At 35.9% G+C, this 25,358-nt stretch overlaps 1 pseudogene; it reads right to left on the bottom strand.

Annotated features, from left to right (window-relative positions):
• Positions 1 to 2,470: 2,470 nt before the first annotated feature.
• On the bottom strand, positions 2,471 to 23,839 carry LOC149170695 (putative strigolactone esterase DAD2 pseudogene; annotated as a pseudogene).
• Between the last annotated feature and the right edge of the window lie 1,519 nt (positions 23,840 to 25,358).

Raw genomic sequence — 25,358 nt, 5'->3', positions numbered from 1 at the left:
AGTAGGTTCAGAAAAAGAAAGGAAAGGAAAGCAGGAGAAGGGGTCTGATAGTAGGTTCAGAAAAAGAAAGGAAAGGAAAGCAAGAGAAGATCAGTGCCTCTTGATCTTCCCAAATATTTACTTTTTTGCCTTTTTGTTTTCTCACTACTTTGTATGTATGTTATTATGGGTCATTTGGTCTTTATCTGTTATGCTTCATTAATATACTTTTGTATACTTTTGACTTGGTTTAGGCCACTCATGGATACGGTAAAATCCAAGGATAATGTACACTTTTCAGTGTGTATATACAAAATGTATTTTCTATCTACTATTGAATGAAAGTATTAGTTTACGCCACTCATGGATCTGGGAAAATCCAAGGAAAATGTAGACTTTTCAGTATGTATATACAAAATGTATTTTCTATCTTTTGTTGAGTGAAAGTGCGTGTTTATTTTCACAAGAGAAATTAAGATGTACATGAAATAAACACATGAAACAAATTTTAATTCTCATTTCCTCCCTTCTCTCAATTGGTTATTTTGTTGTGATTTCAAAACATATGGTACAAAAAAAAATGTATTGAGTGAGTGAAATTGAAATTGCTTCCTATCATTCTCAAATGGTTAGGTTTGAGATAGCGAAGGGCAACAAGAAGCATCGGGCATCTGTACAACAAACCTGAAAAACCAAGATGCTTCTTTGTCCATTGAATTAGGTTGTGGAATTCTGCCTACAGATCTTACGATCTTAAGAATGTGGTTCATAGAGGTGCTGCTTCTTTTTGGGTGCCCATTTGTGAACTGCATCAAATAAAAACACACTAATTAACACACTAATGGGTAAGCTTGTGCTTTATTATTCAGTAATAACTATACATTTTCTTCCTCCCTAAATTTTTTTTGAGCTCTGAATGTTTCACATTTTCTCACTCCCTAAATAAAATTTAGCTTTGAATGTTTCACATTTTCTCCCTCCCTAAATTTTTGAGCTCTAAATGCTTCTTTGCAAATATAATTTTGTGATTCATCTGTACATTTTCTTTCTCCCTGAAAATTTTTTAGCTTTGAGTGTTTCACATTTTCTCTCTCCCTAAATTTTTGAGCTCTAAATGCTTTTTTGCAAATATAATTTTGTGATTCATCTGTACATTTTCTTTCTCCCTGAATTTCTGAGTTTTGTCTGGAAATATAATTTTGATTTCGTGATTCATTTCTAAGTTCTGTCTGCAAATATAATTTTGTAAATCATTTTTTTTGTTTTTGTACATTTTCTTTCTCCCTGAGTTCTGTCTGCAAATATAATTTTGTAAATCATTTTTTTTTGTTTTTGTACATTTTCTTTCTCCCTGAATTTCTGAATTTCTGAGTTCTGAATGTATGTTTTTGTACATTTTCTTTCTCCCTAAATTTATGAGTTCTGGATGTTTCACTGTAAATATAATATTTACATATATTTACATTTATGAGTTCTTTACATTTTCTTTCTCCCTGAAAATATGAGTTTTGAATGTTTCTCTGTAAATATAAATTTATGAGTTCTGAATGTTTATCTGTAAATATAATTCTATTATTCATTTTTTTTAATTGTTTGCATTTTCTCCCTTTTTCTCTCTCAAGTTCTAAATGTTCATGTACTTCTATTTTTTTATTTCATTTTACACCCGTTGCAATATATACCTAGGTTTGCACTCGGAAAGAGTAGAGGGAAAAATACCTCTAAATGTTTATCCTTGACCGTAGTGTGTCACCTGAGTAGTTATGCGCCTGGCATAGTTGTAATATTACTAATTGCGCTGGACCTTCAAATTGCATAGTCCTCATCATTTTTTTGTTTAGAACCCAACCCCACTTTTTTATGTTATCTTCTCTTGTTCTTTTTTATGTTATCTTCTCTTGTTCTTTATGTCTCTTGTTCTTTATGTCAGATATGTTCTCTTGTTCTTTATGTAAGATATGTTCTCTCTGTCTTGAGCTAACAAACTTTTTTCAGCTTCACTCCAGAAATCTAAAATGTAAACAAATACCACAGAAACCAATGAGAAACAAAGCATAAACCCAATGTGTCCATGTTATTCTAATACCTATAATACCTCTGTCAAGTTCAATAAACTCAGATAAACAATTTCGTTTACTGGTAATATTAAATTAAATTACAGATGAAGAATTAAACTGTAATTATCACAAGCATCAATAACATCATATTTCAATGTTTGCCATAATTATTTTTTAAGCCAAAAACCTGAAACAGAAAGCAAATGCTAATGGATGAACAATGATTATGAATACAAAGATATATGAACACTTACAAATATGGTAGAATTGTGAACTCAGACTGTGAACTCGGACAATCTGACTGAAGTATGCTAGAACTCCACCTAAATGGCTCTGAAAATTGAAGTTTCGATCCCCTACACATGTACGGATACTTCGCTGACATGAACTGTAGGGTGGTCATGATCTTAGTGACAGTAGAAATGCAACCTTGATTAACTCAATATTGATTGCATATTCAAGACATTGCAAGAATCTGTGTAAACAGTTTTGCCAGCGTATCAGATGTTGTTAGTTGTGGCAGATGGCCATTTGTCTCAACTATGTGCACTGAATTCTTCTTTCCCCCAAGTTTTCTTTGCATGTAATATGAGACGCTCAACGAAACTGCCATGTCCTTCCTAGTCTTGATGATGCTACACAGGATCTTCACATCGCATAAGATGCTTCTCACATCACTCTAGAAAATGATTTTGGCAACCACAAGTGTGATTTCAAGCTTCATATTCATCATTTTTCTACTGAATTCATTCACAAGAGAGGGCTTATCAACGCCAATGAGCAGAGGAACGGAGCCTGAAACCCATGCTGAATAGTTGGACTTTATTGCGTTGAAAATTCCATCGATGTCTCCATGCTCAAATCCTCCCTCATACGATTCATTTCATTCTTCAAATACCCGAAGAAACAACAACAACGTGTAAGGACAGAAACAATAGAGGAAATTTTATGGTATTTAATGTTCTGTAGATTAATCTTTCAAACAATTCTGGTCTTTTGATGGAGGCAAGACAACCCACCATTCCAAAAATTGAATGACCTATGTACACCTTCTTATCAACTGTAAGCTCATCTAAAATGGCCAGAAGATCTTCTGCACAAGCAGAGAGTGAATGTCTGTAACGATCGAAGTCTGTAAATAGTAAATGTTGACATCAACGCTTTCCATCTTAACAAACAAGGAGGAGGTTCATGTGAAATGGTATCAAAAGTTGGCTTGCTCTACTACTAATCTATGAGTAAATGTGCAATGTTAACATGTTGCATACTCAAAAATCTAACAATGAACTTTTGCTACGCTAGTCTCTATGTTTAAGAGAGGGAATATGTCTGAATGGGGTAGATTTCTTTTCGAAAATGTTAATTATAATGTATTTGTTTGTTTATTGTTCATATAAATGTATTTGTGTAAACCGTTGTGTAAAGGAGATAGGTAAGTAAACATAAATGTTCGATCTTATAATTAATTGTTGTTATTATGTTAGGAAAGGGTTACTTTCTTTATAACATCTTTAAAAAGATTTTAATATGGGATTTAAAGAGAATTTTCATGGTAATTTTTGGTTATTGGATTAACTAAAAAACAAAAATTAACTATTTTTTAGGGTGTATATTAGTTGGTGATAGAGGGTGTATATTAGTTGGTGATAGAGTGTGTTATTAAGGTACTTATTAACTACTTTTTAGGGTCTATATTAGTTGGTGATAGAGTGTGTTATTAAGGTACTTATTAACTACTTTTTAGGGTCTATATTAGTTGGTGATAGAGTGTGTTATTAAGGTACTTATTGTAATGTTGTTGGTTCAAGTCTCATTTAGCTTGTGTGCCATGCTTAGGGGGGGTGTAGTGCACCTAGAGGTTATAGTGATAGTGGTTGGAATCGACCCCATGTCACATGAGTACAAATCCAATCTAGTTGATGATCTCTCTCCATTATATATTATATATATATATATGAAATTTTTCTAGGATGAACAATATTTCTACCTAACATAGTATGCACTAATATTTCTACCTAACATAGTATGCACTTTATAATATAAAACAACTTCATCCAATTTCATAATTCAATTAAAAATCCAAAAACCTCTCGAAATTTTAAAATTATACCTTTTATTATATAATAAAATAAATTTTAAAAAATAAGCACGCGAGGAGCAAGAAAAGTTATTCTCTGCCCTAATGAAGCAATATAAGCAACATTTTCTTAGGGTTTCGACAATCGAACAAATATAATTGCAAAAACATATGCCCTTATTCATCTCGATCATTGAGGACTCATAAATTATCATCCAAGTTTAATCAAAGAGACTCTCCCAAAAGATCTTGCTTTAATGGAAATTTTTAAGAAGATATGGAGAATTTAAAAAATAAATAAAAATACATATGAGATTTATCATGCACTCAGACAATCATAAATTATCATCCAAGTTTAATCAAAGAGACTCTCCCAAAAGATCTTGCTTTAATGGAAATTTTTAAGAAGATATGGAGAATTTAAAAAATAAATAAAAATACATATGAGATTTATCATGCACTCAGACAAAACAATAGCCTAACAGACTCATTGGCGAAAAATGGCACCTCATTAGAACGAGGGACATTACAGGTCAATAATATGCAAGTTCTAAGGCCTTTACCTTAGATCATAATGCAATTTTTTTTAACGAAAGTGGAGTGCCAAGTTGCCCCTTTAAGGGAAACACAACCTGCAAGGACATTGATAAATACAAAAGAGCTATGAGGATATTTCAAGCCTAATTCGTGGGAGTTATTGTGATACGCTTGTGAACGATACATTATTGTAACGAAAATTAATCTCACCATAGCCAGATTAATGACTGTACCTGTGATGGCATGTAGCATTTATAAGTTGAAGAGGGAGCCCTGGCTTGTTGATGATGGAATAAGGATGATTGGAATTAATGGTAGTATGATTAAGGAGGATTCACCCCAATCAGACAAATTGTGTCCATGCAAAGGAGTCCAAGGGAAAAGCCAAGGAGGTTTTCATAATTATGTTTGATGACAATTAGACATGATTCACATCCTTAAATTCTAGAGGTTGAAGTGACAAAGGGTGAGGAATAAGGTCAATTTTGGAAATTTCTCTAATTAGCAAGGTAAAAATGAGCATAGCTTTTTAACTGGGCAATTTCCTACATTATTTGGTTCTCAATTTGGAAATACAGGGTGTTTGGTCTTCTTTTGAAGTATGTGCTAAATCTTTGTGTGATGGAGATGATATTCCTTGAAATTTTGACTTAGAGGAGAAATGGAAACATAAGGCACAAAATGCCTCAATTCACACCATTGGGTTGATTTCAACAATGTCCTGGTATGCAGTTTGAAGTTGCAAGGTAATTAGACTGATAGGAAATCTTAAGAGCACAAAGATATTATTAAGCTGGCAAGTGATGGAGGTGAAGTGATGGAGGTGAGCATATTATAGTAGTTTGTCTAATTTATGGAATAGGTGAGCAAAGGAATCACAAATTTTGAGTTGAATCAATCGCACCAGTAATCCTAAGATAATCTATAGAGGCATTTGTGCAGGTATGCAAATTTCCACATGTCTTATCCTCCCTACCTTGGGCTTGCATGGTGGAAAGCAAAATTTCGAAAAAAAATTTGGTATGGTATTTTCTTAAATGTTAAATTGATTCCAATCGAGGTGTTGAGCCTTAGGTTAGTCATAGTGATAGTTGTTAATACTAGTTTAGTGATGCAAAGGTCTGGCGGGGTGAAAGAGTAGGCAGATGGTCTTATGCCTATGGTAAACATCATGAACACTCCTTCAACAAAAGACAATCAACCTAGCACAAATTGGGGTCTAAATTAAAACACTTCTTTGTAAAATTATTGGCTATGTCACATGGTTCGGATTCGACAACCATTAAGTTTGATTTGAATTTGAATTTTCCAATAAAATTCGAATTAGTTTCGTCATTAAGTTCAACTATATGAGGTTCTAATTCAAATATTGTTCTTACTATACAATATTTCTTATATACTAAGGTATATTTATAAAGCAATATTTAAATTCATGTCATAAATTTATAACTTATATAATAAACATTTATATAATATATGTTATATATCTAATTAATTATAACCTTCAATAGCAGCAAGACAAAAAGTATAAACATTTATATAATATATGTTATATATCTAATTAATTATAACCTTCAATAGCAACAAGACAAAAAGTTAATGTGTTAAAATTTAAAAATTTAGTGCATGTGTATGATAAAACATTAAACTTCCATGTCATTCCACTAGAGGCATACTTGTTAACACTTCAGCCTCAATATGTAAACAAAGGGCTCATACCATAGCACCATCGGTGGATTTATTCATTGGTGACATATGCAAATACAGGGCATCAGTGGTTTAGCACATACACCATATGTAATTGGAAGGGCTTTTGACAACATGACAAGAAACAAATCAATCAAGCTACTACCTACTTTTACACATTCCTCGATGTCTCCTTTTATAGTGATTAAAACATAGATTAAAAGTCAATTTTAAATAGCATCTAAGTCGATTGGTGGATTAACAAGCTGCAATTTGTTTAATTTATGTGGCTTCTCTATGAATGGCCATGACATATCGAACTTTGGGAGTGAAATATGGCTAATGTGATAGCTTAGTATACAAAACCTAAATGAACCAAAATGATTTTGAATAGTTTTTTTTTTGAAGTTCACTGAATTTTGAATAGTTTTGGATTTGGCAAACCCTATGACATAGATTATTGGGACTAATCCAAGCATAGAGAAAGTACAAATGTCGTCATTTAGAAAGAAAAATAAGGATTTAATGGAACTTGTCTCATCTCTGCAGGAGGATTTCATGAATCTTCAAATCAAAGTTACTTAGATAATTTCAAGTGTAACTACACGCATGGATTAGTTAATTGACCTTAGAACCATCATGAATAAGATTGAAGATTAAATTTCTAGCCTTCGTCGACAAGTGGAAGAATTGTAGGTTTTAATTAAAAATCCTATTAAGGATCACTCTTTCTTTAGCAGCTCTAGTGAAAAATATGTTGGAATATTTACTGATACTGAAAAGATGATGATGAACCTAGTGAAAAAGTTTAAAATACTAGTTGAAAAAATAGTTTTATTATTTTTTAATCGTTTTACTTTTTTACTCCAAAATGGTGAATCGTCCCCCATGGTTGACATCATCATCTTGAATCCCCAACAAGGTGAAGGTATAACGAGTTAGAGCTCGAACTGGTTGAACCTTTGCAAGACCAGCCTCGCAAACCCCGATGGCCTCCCATGGCATAAGAAAAGAAAGATGAGGGAGCAGGAGATCCTTTCAAAATATTGCTCGAGGAATCCATCTAGCGACAGAGGAATGCAATAATGGATAACTTTTCCCAGTTCGACACTACCCACAGGTGATGCATCTTCATCCAACAGCCACTCTGGAGGCGCCACTCCTTTTAAGGTATAAGTCAACTATGACATTCCCATATTTGAAGACCAGATACATGCTGACGTCATAGATAGATGGTTAAATATGTTGGAAGGATATTTTTTGGTTCATGACTTTTCAAATCGGGAAAATATTACTTTTTCACTCCTCAAAGTTGCCCCCCCATGTCAAGGACTACTGGGAAACCTACTGTGAACTGAAGGACGAGAAAGATTCCTCATTGTTTTCAGCCACACCCACTTGGAATTATTTCTGAGATGCCATCAAGGAAAATATTATCCTGTCGGGAGCTATGAAGATAAATACATAAAGTGGACCACGTTACAGCAAGGAAGGGACCAAGACGTGTCAGAGTTCACAAATATTTTTTATACCCTTCGCACGAATTTGGGTATCAAGGATTATGAGCAGAATTTGGTACTCAATTATCGTGGCTACCTACACAGGTACATCCAAGATGAGATGGAGTTCTTGGACATCTCCTCACTTTGTGTTTCCTATCGATATGTTGTCAAGATCGAGCAGAAATTTAAATAGAAGAAGCAAGACTATGGATCTGCGAATTCGAAGCAAGGGAAAGGTGCCCCCAGATCGCAGAACAAAGGACAAAGCCAAGGCGGGGTGACCTAGGACAACCCACTGAAGCTGCAAGAAAAGAACAACACCACGAAGACAAAAAGGACACAAAGAAATGGTGTGAGTTCCATAAGAGCCCCACTCACAACACAAGTGAGTGTTGAGCCAAGCAGTCACTGGTGGTCGAGCTGAAAGATTCTAAATCAGATACATGTTTCGAATCTTAGTCAAAACCCAACAAGGGGAATGACAAAGGGAAGCATTATTGATTCGGAGTTGAGTGCCACTGTTTCCACCACCAAGCTCCAGAATATTGAGCCCAAAGATCCAAAGGAGGGGGAGCAGTTCTTCCACTCATAGATGTGGGTGAAGGGTTCTCTGTTGCAGTTCATTATCGATAGGGGAAGCCAAAAGAATCTCATTTCAGCAGAGGTCATGAAGTGGTTGGGCCTACCATCCACACCACACCCGTAGTTGTACACCATCGAGTAGCTTCACCAAAGACGAGATCTTCGCGTCAGCCAGCAGTGTTGCCTTCCCTACAACTTCAATCCCTTCACAAATGAGGTATTGTGTGATGTTTCTCCTCTTGAAGTTTGTGGTGTATTATTAGGCCAACCATACTTGTGGAAGTTTCGTGCTGTGTATGAATCTAGGCCTCACATTGTTATTATTTCTTTGGTAAATAAGTTATACAAGATACCGAAGGTAGCACAACCTACCACCATCTCTTTGATCTCTACAAAGCAATACAGTAAGATCATTTCCCAGACCAATAAATTTGTATTCCTTATTATTCACCCTCAGGGAAAGAAGAAGGTTGTGGCCACAACTGCAGCCTCCAGACAGGGCTCCTTCGCACGACAGCAGCATATGTACAAGGTCGTGGAGGAGTACACGAATATCTTCACCTTACCCACAGGAGTACCCGTACACTGTTAGGTCAAGCACTCCATCAATCTGACCTCGAATGCGCTGCTACCCAACAGGTTGATCTATTCACGCTATGTTTTAGAGAACGATGAAATCAAGAGGAAGATTCAGGAGTTATTACAGAAAGGGCACATCAGACCAAGTTCATCACCCAATGGGAGCCCAATCGTATTGGTATAGAATAAGGATGGGACCTGGAGACTATGTATTGACTATCGAGCGTTGAATAAGATCATTGTCTGGAATATGCATCCAATCCCATAGATTGATGACCTTATGGACTAGCTCAAGGGGGCCAAATATTTCAGCAAGATTGACTTAAGTCTGGTTATCAACATGTACCAATCAAACCCTCTGATGTGTGGAAGATTGCCTTCAAATCCAAGGAGGGCCTTTTCGAATGGTTGGTCATGTCTTTCGGGTTAACGAATGCCCCCACAACCTTCATGAGGTTGATGGACAACATCTTGCAGCCCTTAACCAAATCATTCGTGGTAGTGTATTTTGACAACATCCTGATTTTCAACCAGAGTTGGGAAGAGCACCTCCACCATATTCAACACGTCCTGCAAACCCTGTGACAACACAAATTGTGTGCCAATCTGGAGAAATGCACTTTTGGTATGACCTAGGTTTAATATTTGGGGTAAATCATTGGTGAGTGTGGTGTGCATGTGGACCCAGCCAAGATATAAGCTATTTGAGATTGGACAGTGCCAACCACTCTAACAAATCTTCGCAGCTTTCTGGGTCTTGCCAATATCTATCGTAAGTTCATGTTGGGGTTCTCTCATATCACTTGGTCTTTGAGTCAAGTCACCAAGGGTGAAGCAAAATAAAATTCCTTTTGTTCTAAATCCCAATAGAAGGTGTTTGTCAAGTTGAATCATCATCTTTGCTCTGCATCAGTGCGCACATTACCATACCTGCAACAACCATTTGAGATTAAGACATATGCTATTGGTGTAGTTCTTACTCAGTAGGTGCATCCAGTGGCATATCATAATGAGACACTTTCAGACACAGTCCAGAAGTATCCCACCTATGACAAAGAGATGTATTACATTATGCAGGTTTTCCAACAATGGAAGCATTACATTATGGGGAAGGAAACGGTCATACACACAGACCACCAGTCATTGCAATTCATACAGACATAAGGAAAGTTGTATAACGATCACCATTAGAAATGGTCCACATACCTGCAATAGTTCCATTTGAACATTAAGTACAAAAAGGGCAACACCAATAATGTTGTAGAATACCTCAACCGACTGTCGATCATGGTGCTGACCACTGTGCTTGACTCTTGTGGACACGAGACTTTGGGGTGGCCGCATATTTACAAAAGTGATCCAGAATTCGGAAACACATACCAGATGCTCTTGGAAGGCAAGCAAGCTCTTGATTTTCACCTCCAGGGTGCACTGTTATGCCACCTAGGACACCTCTATGTTCTTTCAAGCGAACATGCCATGATGATTTGGGAGGCGCACTATAGTCGTGACGCTAGACATTTCGGAGTAGAGAAAACAATGGCAATGTTGCAGAAGTATTTTCATTGGTTAAGCCTTCGACAAGATGTTGGGAAGTACATCAAATCCTGCACTTCTTGTTCCATTTCCAAACCGACCATCAGGAAGAAAGGCCTATATACTCCTATGCCTACTCTTAGTCGGCCTTAGGAATCCATCTCCATGGATTACATGTCGGGCCTTCCTTCTATTAAGAATGGCAACGAGTGCGTTTTCATGGTCATCAATAGATTCTCTAAGATGGACATTTTGGCAGCCTGCAAGAAAAGTACCATAGAAGAAGCCACTACTAAGCTATTTTTTGAACGATTGTGGGTACACTTTGGGATACTATAGTCCATTATCTCAAATCACGACAGCAGGTTCCTAAGAAAATTTTGGTCAATGTTGGATACCAAGCTCACTAAGTCCACGACCTTCCACTCCCAAAATGATGGCCAAACCAAGGTCATCAACAAGATAATCGTGCACATTCTGTGCATTTACAACTTGAAACATCCACGCACATGGGATGAAAGTCTCCCCTATGTCCATCACATTTACAACAAAACTCTCCATAGCTCAACTGGCCACAACGCCTTTCAGGTGGGATTGGGATTCCAGCCACTATGTCCCATTGATGTGGCCATACCATTTGCAGTTACTTAGGTAGATTCGACTCATGTCTAGGTCGAAGTTGAGAGGGCTAACAGCTTCATTGAGCACATTCAACACATCTTCCAGGAGGTCCATGACATATTGGACAGAGCCAATGCTAAGTACAATTTGTGTCATGATTAGCATCGAGTGCCACACAGGTTCCAGGTGGGCGACAAAATTTGGTTACATTTGCAGATAAAGCATCTCACTAGGGTCCACTGCAAGCTTTTCCTACTCTGATATAGGCCTTACACCATCGCTAAGTCTATGGGGGATAATACGTTTGAGGTCAGCATTCCCCCATTCCTTGGCCTGCACCCAGTGTTCAATGTGGACTTCCTTTGGCCATACTTTCCACCATTACTGGACACATCATATATTGCAGAACAACTCACACCAACAGAGCTAAAACCAGACTACATGAAATACGCCACAACTGGTCTGATCATGGACATGCAAATCAAGAACACTCACCAGCAGAATATCCAATTGTATCAGGTTGTCAAAGTTGGCCAACTCTTGCACCAAGGCAAGTGGCTCACCAAGGACCAAGTTCAACAGAAGTTTCCCCATCTCATGGAGGCACTTAGCGCAATGGGGACCATTGCTTCCTAAGGGGGGAGGACTAATCCAAGTGGATATTGATATTGGTGGTCACCCACCTATTCCACTTGGACCCCACTATTGTTTCTTTTCAGTTTCCTTAATTGTAGCACAACTTACTATTTTTGGAAGTTTTAGGGTCCTAAACTTCTGGAGTTGTTTTGAGGGACTAAAAGACATTTTTTTAGGGAAAACGCAGAGATTTGTTTTTGACCTGCACTTCAATTTCTTTGAAACGAGGTATTGCAATAGCCAATCAGATATCGTATGCCAAAGTTACGACCCCGGGAAGTTGATGTTCCAACTTACCCCAACAGTGCCCATAAGCTTTTGACGCTTCATCTCCTAGGGTTAGACTTTTGGATGTTTAGGATTTCTCATTGTTTCTCAATGATAAAAATGCCACTGACCCTCCTTGTAACACAGTTCAGAGGCATGTAGCCACTACATCTCTTCTCAGAGATAAGCTACCATCGCCTGAGCTAGTTTATTTCCATTATATATATAATCATATTTCAGTTCTTTGATATTAATCAAATGAAGTCTTATTTATGTTGCATCTTGGTGTTTATGTTTGTCTCTGTATTATGTTGTGTTCCTATATAAGTATGGATCATGAAAGGATGTCCCAACACCCTGGTTTTATCATCTCCAACTAAATGGATGTTACAACACCCTGCTAGCATCAATCTACTTCTCTAGCATCACCCTGCCACCGTGAAGTGTTCTCAGGATCCAGTCTTAAGGAGACTTCAATCTCTGCCTTGCACCATCCTACCACCCTAAATATAGAAGATAAAATAATAATATATCTCACACTAGTCATGCTAATTAGCTGTTGCACTCACTTCTCTAGCCAATATTGTTAATAACCCTAGTGTCTTTGTTATAAATACTATTGTTCCACTACCTTTGCTTTGTCACTATACTACTGTAAATTCTACTATTGTCATTGTTAACTCTTACCTACATGCACAATCCAATTTGCCACAATTTTTTTTTGTGCCCAACCTTAAGTTGTCTCAACTTCTGCCTTAGGAAACACAAAATCCTAAGATATCAATCCAATTACCTTTCTACAATGCAAGACCTAGCTCAAAAGTTCAATAACATCCTACAAAAATACTTTGTCCAAACCCTAGCAACATTCTGATCAACTAAAATTCAGGATACTCTTACTGCTCAACATTGCATCAAACCCTAGCTTGACAATTCTCGCTCAGCTACATATCAACATACAAACTCAACAATTACTGACAAAACTCAGTCACATATAAATACTTGCAGAAACATTGACTCAATTATACAAAATTATACGTGTTTTGAAAAACTTTTCAAGCAAAAATATCTTTAGGGAGTTACAATGCCCATGAGAATGAGAGATAAAGCAGTGCTCTATGATCTCAACCTCAACTACAGTATACAATAATATAAGGCTTTAGCAACAAGTGCATGGAAATAATGAAGACTCTCTACAATGTGAGCCCTAGATATCATATGGAACAATTAGCAACAATTTTGGATGATTTGGATTTATACTTCCTCAAGTCACCAGGTTGAATAATAGGCTCAATACAACGTTTTTATTATCCATGTCACATTGTCAATAGTCCAATCAATTATGGTTCCAATAGTACCCTTGGGATGCTTAGATCAAATTTAAAGAAGGTTGGTCATCATGAACTTGGACAAGATGTCACTATGCATGTATCTTAATCTTCCTTTTCAAACAAGGCTTAATCCAATCTTAGTCCCTTTAACTACGACCTTCACTTTCTGCTTTTCTATTTCCAAACTCAGTCATGATATGCCTATTAGGATCACTATAAAATGAGTTAGATAATCCTCAAATTTAGCTTCAAATCGGTAGATTTTATTGCAACCTAATATGGAAATAATGAGGCCTGTTTCTTAGGATTAGAGTGACCTTTAGACATTCCAAGAATTACACTTAAAGAGTCCCTCAGATCTCATAGACAATCAATTGTATGGCTTTTTCTTCAGCCTCAGATAGGTTTGAAAATAGGCTTCAAAGAAGGCTCAAAAGATGTCTAAAATCATTCTTAATATTAGGGCAAAGATAGGCCTTAGAATAAGCCAAAGTGTTTCCCAGAACTGGCCTTAGACTCAACCTTTCAATAGTCTCAGAGATGGTCGAAGCAAGCATCAGAAAGAGGGTCGAAACAAAACCACAGACCTTGTCTAAATTTGCTTGAAAATTCCTCCTAATATCTTCAAAATTTTACCTTAACATACCTCATGAACTTTGTTTGTCCCGCCTTAGAGGGGGTGAAATTGTACCTAATAATTGTGACCTCTTTCTAACGAAAACCACCACAAAAAGATTAAAATGTCTAATCCCATAAATTATGTTAGGTCCCTACAATACTAGTGTATTCCCTTAGTGTTATTGTTGTGCCCATTCAGTCCCCATATTGTTATTTTTGTGCCCCATAGAAGCCCACTATTGTTATTTTTGTGCCCTTACGTTGTTATTGTTATGTTGGCTCTGATTATATTGTGACCCCTTAGACTCCTATATATAGAAAGGAGGTTTTGTCATTTGTACCATCCAAGAATTGTTCATTTGTGTAATGTAAATGAGGTTTCCCACTCGAAGATGTTATTTTTGAAGTCATTTATCTATCACTTCTTCTATTTTGTGAGTTGGTTGCATAACATTTGGTATCGGAGATTTGGATTCTAGGGTTTCGTTGCTTCAAATCGGTCATCGTGGAATTTTCACTATAAACTTTTTTCTACAAATCTTCAAAATCTCAAATTAAAACCCATTTAAGAAGAAATATTGATGAACCTCTTGTCTGAATTTCAGATCTTGTATCACTATATTTTTGGAGATATGAACTAAGTAAGTTAGGGTTTTTGCAGGCTCCTGAATTCCATCTCAAATAGGTGACCTTGGGAAAATCGTCATAACTTTCTCTCTGAGAATCGCATTCAAATTTCATAAAAAATGATACAAATAGGACAAACTTTAGTTTTTTGGGTATTGTTTTCAGGGCCGAAGGTCAAAACAGTGACACGTGGCACTTCGTACAAGTTCACTCTACTGAACTAGTCTATAATCAGGTCATCGTCGGAGATTGGGCATAACTCTTTCTTGAAGAATCCAATCTTGATCGGACTTGTGGGGTTGGAAAGAGGACTCATAGGGATACCACAACATGCCATTTCAGACCTTGGGGATATGAAATTACTAAGATACAATAGATTCAATATTGAGATCCTACAAAGCAAGAAAAAAGTGTGTATTTTTTAAACAATTTTCATAAGTTTTGTTTGAAAAATTAGTTTGAAGTGATTCAAAGGGAATAGTGAAGCATAAATATCATTAATTGATGACCCGAAGAAAGAAAATGGAAACACCTAGTAAGCAACCCAAAATTTCTACTATGATGCATGAAGAAGAAGAAGAAATGCAACATGATATATCAAAATTACAAGACCAAGTGCAACAAATTTCGCTCTCTCGCAAAGAGTAACCAAAAATGAAATGGAAGCTAAGATGGATGGTTTGAAGAATGGTTTAAAAGCATACATGGAAGGTTTAAATGATGGCATCAATGGTATAGAAGCAAAACTGAAAGGAAACATTTAAGATTTGATGAAAGAAATGGAAGGTTTGAAGGGAGGTTTGGCAAAGTTGCTACAAGAAATGCTTCCTAATGGTGAAAAGTTAGTAGAGGAAACTCATTATGAGAAAAAAATAAATGTTAATCATGATTTGATAGACTCTAACGTTGGATTGAAGACCCACCATATTCGAAAGATCGATATGAGGAAGTTTGATGGCAAGGATCCCATAACATGGATACTACATATGGAGCAATAGTTTGACCTCCATAATGTGAAAAACACACAAAAGGTATGCATTGCAACTTTATATTTAGAACCCAATCAATTTGTATGGTATCGATGGCTTTTCTCTCATAAACAAATTGTCACTTTGTCAATTTTTATGGAGGAAACAATAGAACATTATGAGGATACAAAGAGCAACACCTTCTTTAGCCAATTGATAAATCTCAGACAAAAGGGTTCAATAGTGGAGCACATTGAGGACTTACAAAAATAGAATATACGGGTAAATGATATTCCAGATAAGCATAGGATTAATGTCTTCATAGGGACTCTAAAGGATAACATCCAACACGAGGCTCGCCTTTGGGAACCTGATTCATTGGAGAAGGCATTCAGGTTGGAAAGAAAATTTTAAAGCAAAATTATGGCAACAAGGAATCTTAACACTCACAACTATAAAGATGAAAGTGTGGTTTCTCCTAGCCTTCCACAACCTACAAGGTTGAAACCACAAAAAATTGAAGAAAAAAGAGCAAAAGTGCTTTGTTACAATTGTGACAACAAATACACTAAAGGTCATAAGTGTGCTGAGAAGAAATTATTTTACATCGATTGTGAAAAGGACGAAGAAAAGGAACAAGAAACGTCAAAATAAAAGGATATACACCAGGAACCAACCCTAGATAAAGAGGAAATGAATCCGACCATATCTTGTATTTCATTGGCAGGAATTACCACTCCTTAAACTCTCAAGATAGAAGGACATATCAAGAAGAAAATGGTAATAGTGTTGATTGATTCAGGTGGTACCCATAATTTTATTCATTATAAGATAGTGAAGGAATTAAATTTCTTCCTATATCCAGCGCCAGAATGTCAAGTGATGGTTGTAAATGGAGGAACCATAAATTTCTTTGGAAAGTGCCATAATATCAAGCTATCCATGGGATAATATGTATTGAATGGTCCAATGCTTTCCATTCCAATGGGTGGTATTGATGTTGTGCTAGGAGTCCAATGGTTACAATCTTTGGGTACGATAGCTTTTAACTTTCAAGAACTTTTCTTGAATTTTTTTTGGGAAGGAAAGGAAGTTGAATTAAGGGTTATCACAAGGCAACCAAGAAAGATAATCAGCTCTAATAGCATGAAAAAGCTTCTAAAGAAATAAAAACGGGTCGTAATTGTATAATTATGTTCACTAGAGGTTCAAACATCAAAATCATTTATTTCTCCAAACCTCCAAAAGGTCTTGGACAATCATTCCAAGGTATTTGATACTCCCAAAGGCATCCCACCTATTCATGATAATGATCATGCTATTCATTTGATTCCGGGAAGTATTCCTCCAAACATCAGACCTTACAGATATCCCTATGCCCAAAAGAGTGAAATTGAACGTATGGTTGCAGAAATTCTAGAGGCTGGTATAATTCAACCTAGTCAAATTTCTTTCTCTACTCCAGTAGTATTAGTGCACAAGAAGGATGGGTCATGGTTCATGTGTCTGGATTATAGGGAGCTCAACAAGCTCGATATTAAATATGAATTTCCCATTCCTGTCATTGATGAATTATTAGATGAATTGCATAGAGCAATTTACTTCACCAAGTTGGATCTTCGTTCAGGATATCATCAAATAAGAATGAAGACTAAAGACATTTCGAAAATAGCATTTAGAACTCATGAGGGTCATTATGGATTTTTGGTCATGCCTTTTGGCCTTACCAATGCACCTTCTACATTTCAAGGTTTGATGAATTCCATTTTCAAGCCCTTCCTTAGGAAAATTGTGTTAGTATTTTTTGATGATATACTAATCTATAGCAATTTTGTTAAACATGTTGATAGGGTGCTCAAGCTATTGGAGGAGAAACAATTATATGAAAAAACCTCCAAGTGTTTCTTTGGAGTACATAAGGTGGAATATCTGGGTCATATTGTATCTCATCAGGGTGTTAAGGTAGACCCTAAAAAAATTAAAGCCATTAAGGTATGGAAAATCCCCACATTCATAAAGCATCTGCAAGGATTTCTCGGGTTGACAGGGTATTATCACAATTTTTTTAAGAATTATGGGAGAATAGCAGCACCCCTAACAACATTACTAAAGAAATATGCATTTTCTTGGACTCCTGAAGCAACTAAAGCCTTTGAGAATCTTAAAAAGGCAATGTCCCAAGCACTAGTCTTAGCTACGCCAAACTTCACAAAAACCTTTATTATGGAATGTGATGCCTCAGGAAATGGAATTGGTGTTGTTTTAATTCAAGAAGGAAGACCCATTGATTTTGAAATTCATCCAATCAAAGGAAATTATTTACACAAAGTTATTTATGAGAAGGACATGTTAGCAATACTACATGCACTTAAGAAATGGAGACCTTACCTAATGGGAAGGCACTTCAAGGTAAAAACAGATCATGATAGCCTTAAATAATTTTTAGAACAAAGATTATCTTCAGAAGATCGGAAAGAATGGGTCACAAAGATGTTGGGTTATAACTTTGAAATAATACACAAAAAATTGAAGCAAAATGTTGTTGCAAATGCACTCTCAAGAAAGGATGAGGATGTGGAAGCATTGATTTGTTCCATTTCTATTATCCAACCAGATTGGATAACTGAAGCAAGGGGTGAATAGAAGAATGACAAAGAATTGTGGGCACTCATTCAAAAGTTGCAGCAAGATCCTAGTACATCTGATACATTTAGTTGGAATAACGATTCATTATGGTACAAATATCGCTTATACCTTTGTAAGAATTCCCAACTCAAACAAAATATTCTTCTGAAATTCCACACCTCTCCCTTAGGAGGGCACTGGGGATTTTTAAAAACTTACCACAGAGTTAAGAAATAATTTTTTTGGGATGGCCTTAAATATGATATTCAAAAGTTTGTGGTGGAATGTTTGGTTTTCCAACAAAATAAAGTTGAGACAATTAATACCTCAGGTTTGTTAGAACCTTTATCCATTCCAAGTCAACATTAGGAGGAGGTTTCAATGGATTTTATCATGGGTTTACTCAAGTCTGAAGGAAAGTGTGTCATTATGGTGGTAGTTGATAGACTTACCAAGTATGCACATTTTTGTGCATTATCTCATTCATTTAAATCCAGTACAGTTGCTATTACATTTATGGAAACAATTCAAATTTAAATGGAAACCCAAAGATTATTGTAAGTGACATAAATCCTATTTTCACTGGAAATTATTGGATCGAATTATTTTCTTGTTTGGGTACTCAATTAGCTCATAGCTCATCTTATCATCCTCAATCGGATGGGAAAACTGAGATAGTGAACAAATGTTTGGAAGGATATCTTTGTTGCTTTGTATCTGATAAACAAACAAAATGGGTCAAGTGGTTACCTCTGGATGAATGGTGGTATAACTCTTCCTTCCATACTGTAGCAAAAATGACCCCATTTATGGCACTTTACGGATATCATCCACCGTCCATCACATCATCTTTAAGAGAAAATTATAAGGTCCAAGTATTGTAAGATCACATCAAGCATCAAAAACAAGTTCTCCAACTCTTAAAGGATAACCTCACTTTGGCACAGAATGGAATGAAACAACATGCATATCAACATCGCAGCGAAAGAAGTTTTGATGTAGGTGACTAGGTATTTGTACGGCTACAACCATACAAACAAATGTCCCTCAAGCAAGCTAAGAAGGATAATAAATTATCACCAAAGTATTATGGTCCTTACAAGGTGTTGCAAAAGATTGGTACTATGGCATACAAATTGGAGCTTTTGGCATCTTCCTGAGTGCACCTAGTTTTCCATGTTTCATGATTAAAGAAGGTTATAAGTGACAAGCTCATAGTTCAAACAATATTGCCAAAACTTGACGAGGAAGGAAAAATCATATTGGAACATGAAGAAGTAACAAAATTAAGAACTCAACAGCTATGAAATCAATCAATTTCATAGTATCTCATCAAATGGAAGAACTTACCCATGGAAGATTCCACATGGGAGGATGAGAATTTTACACATAAGCATCTAGAACTACTCAAGCATTGAGGACAACGTTTTTTTTAAGGAGAGGGGAATGTTAGGTCCCTACAATACTAATGTATTCCCTTATTTTTATCGTTGTGCCCATGTAGTCCCCATATTTTTATTGATGTGCCCCATAGGAGCCCACTATTGTTATTGTTGTGCCCTTACATTATTATTGTTATGTTGGCTCTGATTATATTGTGACCCCTTAGACTCCTATATATAGAAATGAGGTTTTGTCATTTGTATAATCCAAGAATTGTTCATTTGTGTAATTTAAAGGAGGTTTCCCCCTCAAAGAGGCTATTTTTGAAGTCGTTGATCTATCTCTTGTTATATTTTGTGAGATGGTTGGATAACAAATTCTTAAAGAACTTGGACTACTTCTTAGATTAGCGGGACTACACCGGCCTCAAAAATATCAAATGTAATTTGCTAGAGATGAGCGTTGAATTGAATGCCTATGAGGGGAACTGAGGCCCAAATTTATAGTTGATGAAGGGGCATGAAAGGGGGTCAACTTGCCCTTAAAGCAAGGAGACGACATGTCCCATTAATCTAAATTTTCTTGAGAATTCGACTCGTATTGCAACAATATGCATCATGTTTATTTTAGGACTAAAATTAATCCTTCTTAACATCATTTTCAAAATATGAAAAATCCTTTTTGAAGGCTGACTTGATCAATACTAAGGCCCATAAGCAATATTTATGGATTATCTTATGTTAAATTTTTACCAAACATAAAGTTTCCTTTTATCATTCATTTTGGGCTCCATGACCACCCATCCAGGGCTTCATCTTTGAGAAGGCATATCTCCTCAATAGTGAGGAGTTACGTGGTGTACCACCTATATATAGAAATGGCATGATGAGAACAATTAGATGATGATGGTATTGTATCAAATTCAATTTTCTTCCCATCCATTTACCTCATCAAATGTGTGGCATCTTGATCATGTTGCAAGGGCTTCTAAACTGGTGGGCTTCCTTCTTTTACATGGCTTCTTTTCAATTAGAACTTCCAATTAATGAAATCCACTAACATATATTAAAAGCGTTCAAATATTGACTTTGACATCAATGACAACACAATTCAAAAAAATATATTTATGATTTAAAGCTCCTCTACCCCTAATGAGAATCACGGTGTGCAATTTTTCTAAATTTTTGAATGTTTTCTACTGTATATATAAATATAGACACAATAGTCTAGATTCTTTAGAAATTGGAAATTTTATGGAAGTAAATGTTTAGTGGATGATTATGTCTCTTAGAATACTAGTGGACTCAATCTTTTTTGAATTTATTTGCTATACTCTTCTGCAAATTTTTATTCATAGAAATTTCTCGTTTTGGTTATCAAAAAAACATGCATTTAAAAAATACGTAATATGGTTCTCGTGTCTAGTTGTTTTTCAATGGGGTTATCCTTGGTGGTTGGGAGGAAGGAATAGAAGCTTCCCCACCCAAGTTCAATTCATGTAAGTGACAGGATGGATATTAACAATATACCAATATTCCTTATATGAAATATACAACATTGTTCTTGTGAAAAAAAATGTAATATGGTTCCCTTATTTGTTACGAAATTCTTCTTAGTCTCAGGAGATAGATAAACATCATTTTTATATAAAAGACATTATCTAACATTTATAATTTAAGGATTTCTTATCAAATATGTAATATAATTTAAGGATTTCTTATCAAATATGTAATAAAATTTAAGAATACTTTTGATTATTCTACAAAGTTATGTTGTTAGGTATATTGTACAACTTATATATAAGATTTCTTTTTTCTTTTTTTATATGGGATGAGTTTAGGCCACGCTAGCCCCACTATTGGATGGAAGAACGATCTTCCCATTAGTGGTATGTTGTCGCCAAAATTGTGACAAGCTCAGTCGAACTTGAACATTAATATATAAAATATGTGTGATTTCTTTTTTAGAAAACGTAACAAATATTTCCCTTGAATTTGTCAAATTAAAAAGGAATCAAAATTTGTCACCTCTTCATACATAATTAATTAAATACCTAATAATAATCATCAAAACCAATTAAGTTATTCGCTTAAACCACATCAGAAATATGTTACATGTATTATGTATAGAAGAAAATATCACATCACATCTCTCATATCAATCAATTGACCTTAAAAAAAAAAAAAGGGAGTTCATTTTGATACTAAATTTATAAAGTGTGGAAAATGATGTCAAATCCTTGTAAATAGAAATACAAATTGCAGGTTTTTTTTTGTAAGTTGATTTTGTATTTCCTCATATCAACATATCATTTGGTACATAAATCAATCAGAAATCTAAGACTGTCTTTTTAACATGTGGTCACAACTTGCCTAGTGAGAAACCAAGTATTTTTTACCGCCTACCTATAGGATAATTTGTCCAAAATATCAAAAGTATTAACAACTATAGAACTACTAAAGTATCTACTACATAATTGAAAAATACAAAAATTCCAGCAAATATTTCTAAAGCTAGGAATCAGAGGATGTAATTGTTGTAGGATCTTGTGCACTAGGTCCAGGAGGAGTTGATGTACTAGTAATACATGGAATATGATGCTCAATTCAAGCCAAACGAGCATCCATTCTCTCAAGTCAAACTTGTTGATTTCTTTGAACATGTTGCACATTTGCAAGGCTTGCAAATACATTATATCTTTCAACTTGCTTCTCACTAAGGACCCTCCCCAACAATGTCTTCATTTACCAATATAGGGTTAGGGCATGAAAATAATTCTTTCTTCATCCCATGGTATGACCAAGGTCAGGAACCCGCTAACCAATATCTTACATAACCTCTGAGTCTTAGAAGGCTTTCCTTTCTCCTGTTATCAAGGTTTCCAAGTGCCAAATTTTGTTACGTTTTGGAGGGTATGACCTAGTGAAAGGATTCAGAAACCTCTTGGGACTGCTATCGGGCTCAATTGTGGCCCTATGGGCCATGACATCCCCCCCCAATGCATTCCTCACATGCGTCAACATTTCATAAAGATAAGTCAGTATCTCAACTAAATTACAACACAGAGCAGGCCAAGAGGAGAGAATTGTGGACAGATTAAAGGTCCAAACACAGTCAACAAACAGACCTGGAGGAATAAACCCCAAGGGAGCATGACCCTATTCCAATGATGGATAAGCAAATAACATAGATACAAACACCACTGGTGAAGCATAAAAACCGATAGCTTGTAGACTTGAATGTAAAAATACACAAGAGGTATTTGATAATAATAATTTTTTATTATTATATATATAGATATAATGTATTTGTGATATGAATGTTACAATGAGGCCCTACTTTTATACCGAAGCAGGTGACCTTTCATGATTAGACTTGTGTTTTAGACATGCCTTTCCACTTAACTAATGACTAGTTAACATAATCAGTGTTTGATTATTTCATATTTATATTAATTTTATTTATCTCACTTGTTATGAATTATATTCATAACATAGCCCTTCCCTTCAAAATCTTTGTCCTCAAAGCTTTAATGTTGTTGATTTTCTTCACTTAATGTCTGTCATCTCGATGTACACAATCTGGTCATCATTTCGTTATGTAGCTTATCAGTAATATTCCCTAGAATTTTTTATTTTTTTTTATAATAATTTTTTTTTAATAACTCAATTTTTATTTTTATTTTAATAAGTTTTGTTGTTGTTGTTGCTGCTGCTTTTCTTTTAATTAACTTATATGATTGATTTTAATTTATGATATATTATTATGTATTACATATAATTTATAGTTATTATATACTAAAACGGGAAGGTCACATCGTTTGACCGCAACCCCCAAAAAAAACCAGCGGAGTATTGAACCGTGTTGACAGTGAAGGATAAGTCGAGTTGTTGACAGCGGAGAATAAGTCGGGTTTTTGACAGCGAAGAGAATCTTGGTTGGTCGACAAAATCTGTTCACACAATGCCATACCACTTCACGCTATGCAGAAACAATCAAAAAGTCTCAAGTTCGAACTTCGCTTCTAATCGGCTAATAATCTAAGTGTCATATCCACTTTCAAGGCTATATTTGGCCACACGTCTTTTGATGATGAGTGCCAGTGGATGACGTTGATGGCCATGGTAGTGGTCAAGAACTCAAATGCCTTTGAAAATGCTGGCTTTCTCATCCAACCCGCAACAATGTAAACAGCCTTTGTGATCGCGTCCAGTTCTTCTTTCTCCATCTGTCCTACCTATTCCCATGCCTGCTTTGAATGGCGACACACCCTGTCAAGAATCTTCAGAGCGGTCTGGATCACTCCACAGTGCCAATTTTTCCATTTCCTTGTGGTAATTATTATTAAGTTCCTGTGTCGGAGAACTCTGTAGTCCAAGAGAATGAATCGCATTCTAATAATGCTTGCCTCAACCATGCCTTCGCAGCTTTTTCTGGTTCTCCGACAGGCATTCTAAGGTGCTCAGTAGCTTACTGTAATATTGTTTGTGTATACAATACTCCCGTACAGGCCACATGTATGAGGCAAGTGCTTGTATAATTCCTCCCAGCTTCCCTGCAACGCCATGAACATCAAGGCTATTTATCACAAGCATGTGAATGAGATTTATTTAACCCTTTTGGAAATCCTCGTTTTTGGTGGCGCACAGATGAGGTTGGCATGCTCTCGATATGGGGCAAAGAAGGGAATACTCAAGATGTATGTCTGTCAGGACTTGAAATATTCCATCTATTACATCCAATTCACTCTACTGAGATGAACTTTCTGGAGGGCGAGACTTCGTAAATGCACTTCTAAAATACACGGCTTGCATAAGTCTTTTTCGTGAAATTGGAGACATCGACTTTCTTGTTGGTGGCAGCTTTGCTGGTTGATGCTGAAAAGCATCACCGTACTTATCTTTCTCTATGTCTAGCCTTTCAAGCACCGAAAGCTTGACAGGTGAAGTAGATGAAGGGTTTGCATCTATAACATTAGATGCAGTTGCACTTACTAAGTGAACGCTCTCGGGCATACGCTTAACATTATCAATAGCACTACTCTCTGGCTTATCAATGATAGATAAATTGTCCACCTGTTTATCTTGAATCACTTCACCACAATTCTTGGTTCCAGAATTACAATCAACTGCCTCAGTGTTAATAGGCAATGCATAACTTGTGTGATTTAGAGTATCTGTGGATGGTTCAACATCAACTAGAATTGGCACCTTCTATAGATTCTGTTTAGTAGACTCGTTTTCTATTCGATGCCTAGTGTTTGGAGAAGAATCTAACTCCATCGTTTCGACAACATTTTGTTGGCAATCAGCCACCAACGTGGAAATGTTAGCCAATCCCAGTTTGCATTCACTATTAGAACTCACCGCACTTTCTGAAGATATGATATCTTGTTCTAGATCATCATCATTCACATCAAGATCATCTTTATCTGAATCATCATCTTGATCTGTATAAGCTTCATTGGAATCATCATCTAGATCTTTCTCCTTATTATTGATTTCCTTTTGACATGTTTTAACTTCTGCATATGATTTTTCTAAACGCTGAAATGCTTCTTGAATTTCACTAAACTACTCAACGCATTCAGGATGTGAACGTAATGGCACATTGTGTTGCGAACAATGTTCAAAGACTAGCATCATTATATTGTGTGCCATGGCTCTGATACCACTGAAGCATAAAAACCGATAGCTTGTAGACTTGAATGTAAAAATACACAAGAGGTATTTGATAATAATAATTTA

This window comes from Pinus tabuliformis, chromosome 4_2 (genome assembly GCF_031772625.1).
Source record: "Pinus tabuliformis cultivar Carrire ecotype Pingquan chromosome 4_2, CPIR1, whole genome shotgun sequence".
In the NCBI taxonomy this organism is placed as follows: Eukaryota; Viridiplantae; Streptophyta; class Pinopsida; order Pinales; family Pinaceae; genus Pinus; species Pinus tabuliformis.
The sequence above is the reverse complement of the archived record's forward strand: the minus strand, read 5'-3'. Positions and strand labels throughout refer to the sequence as shown.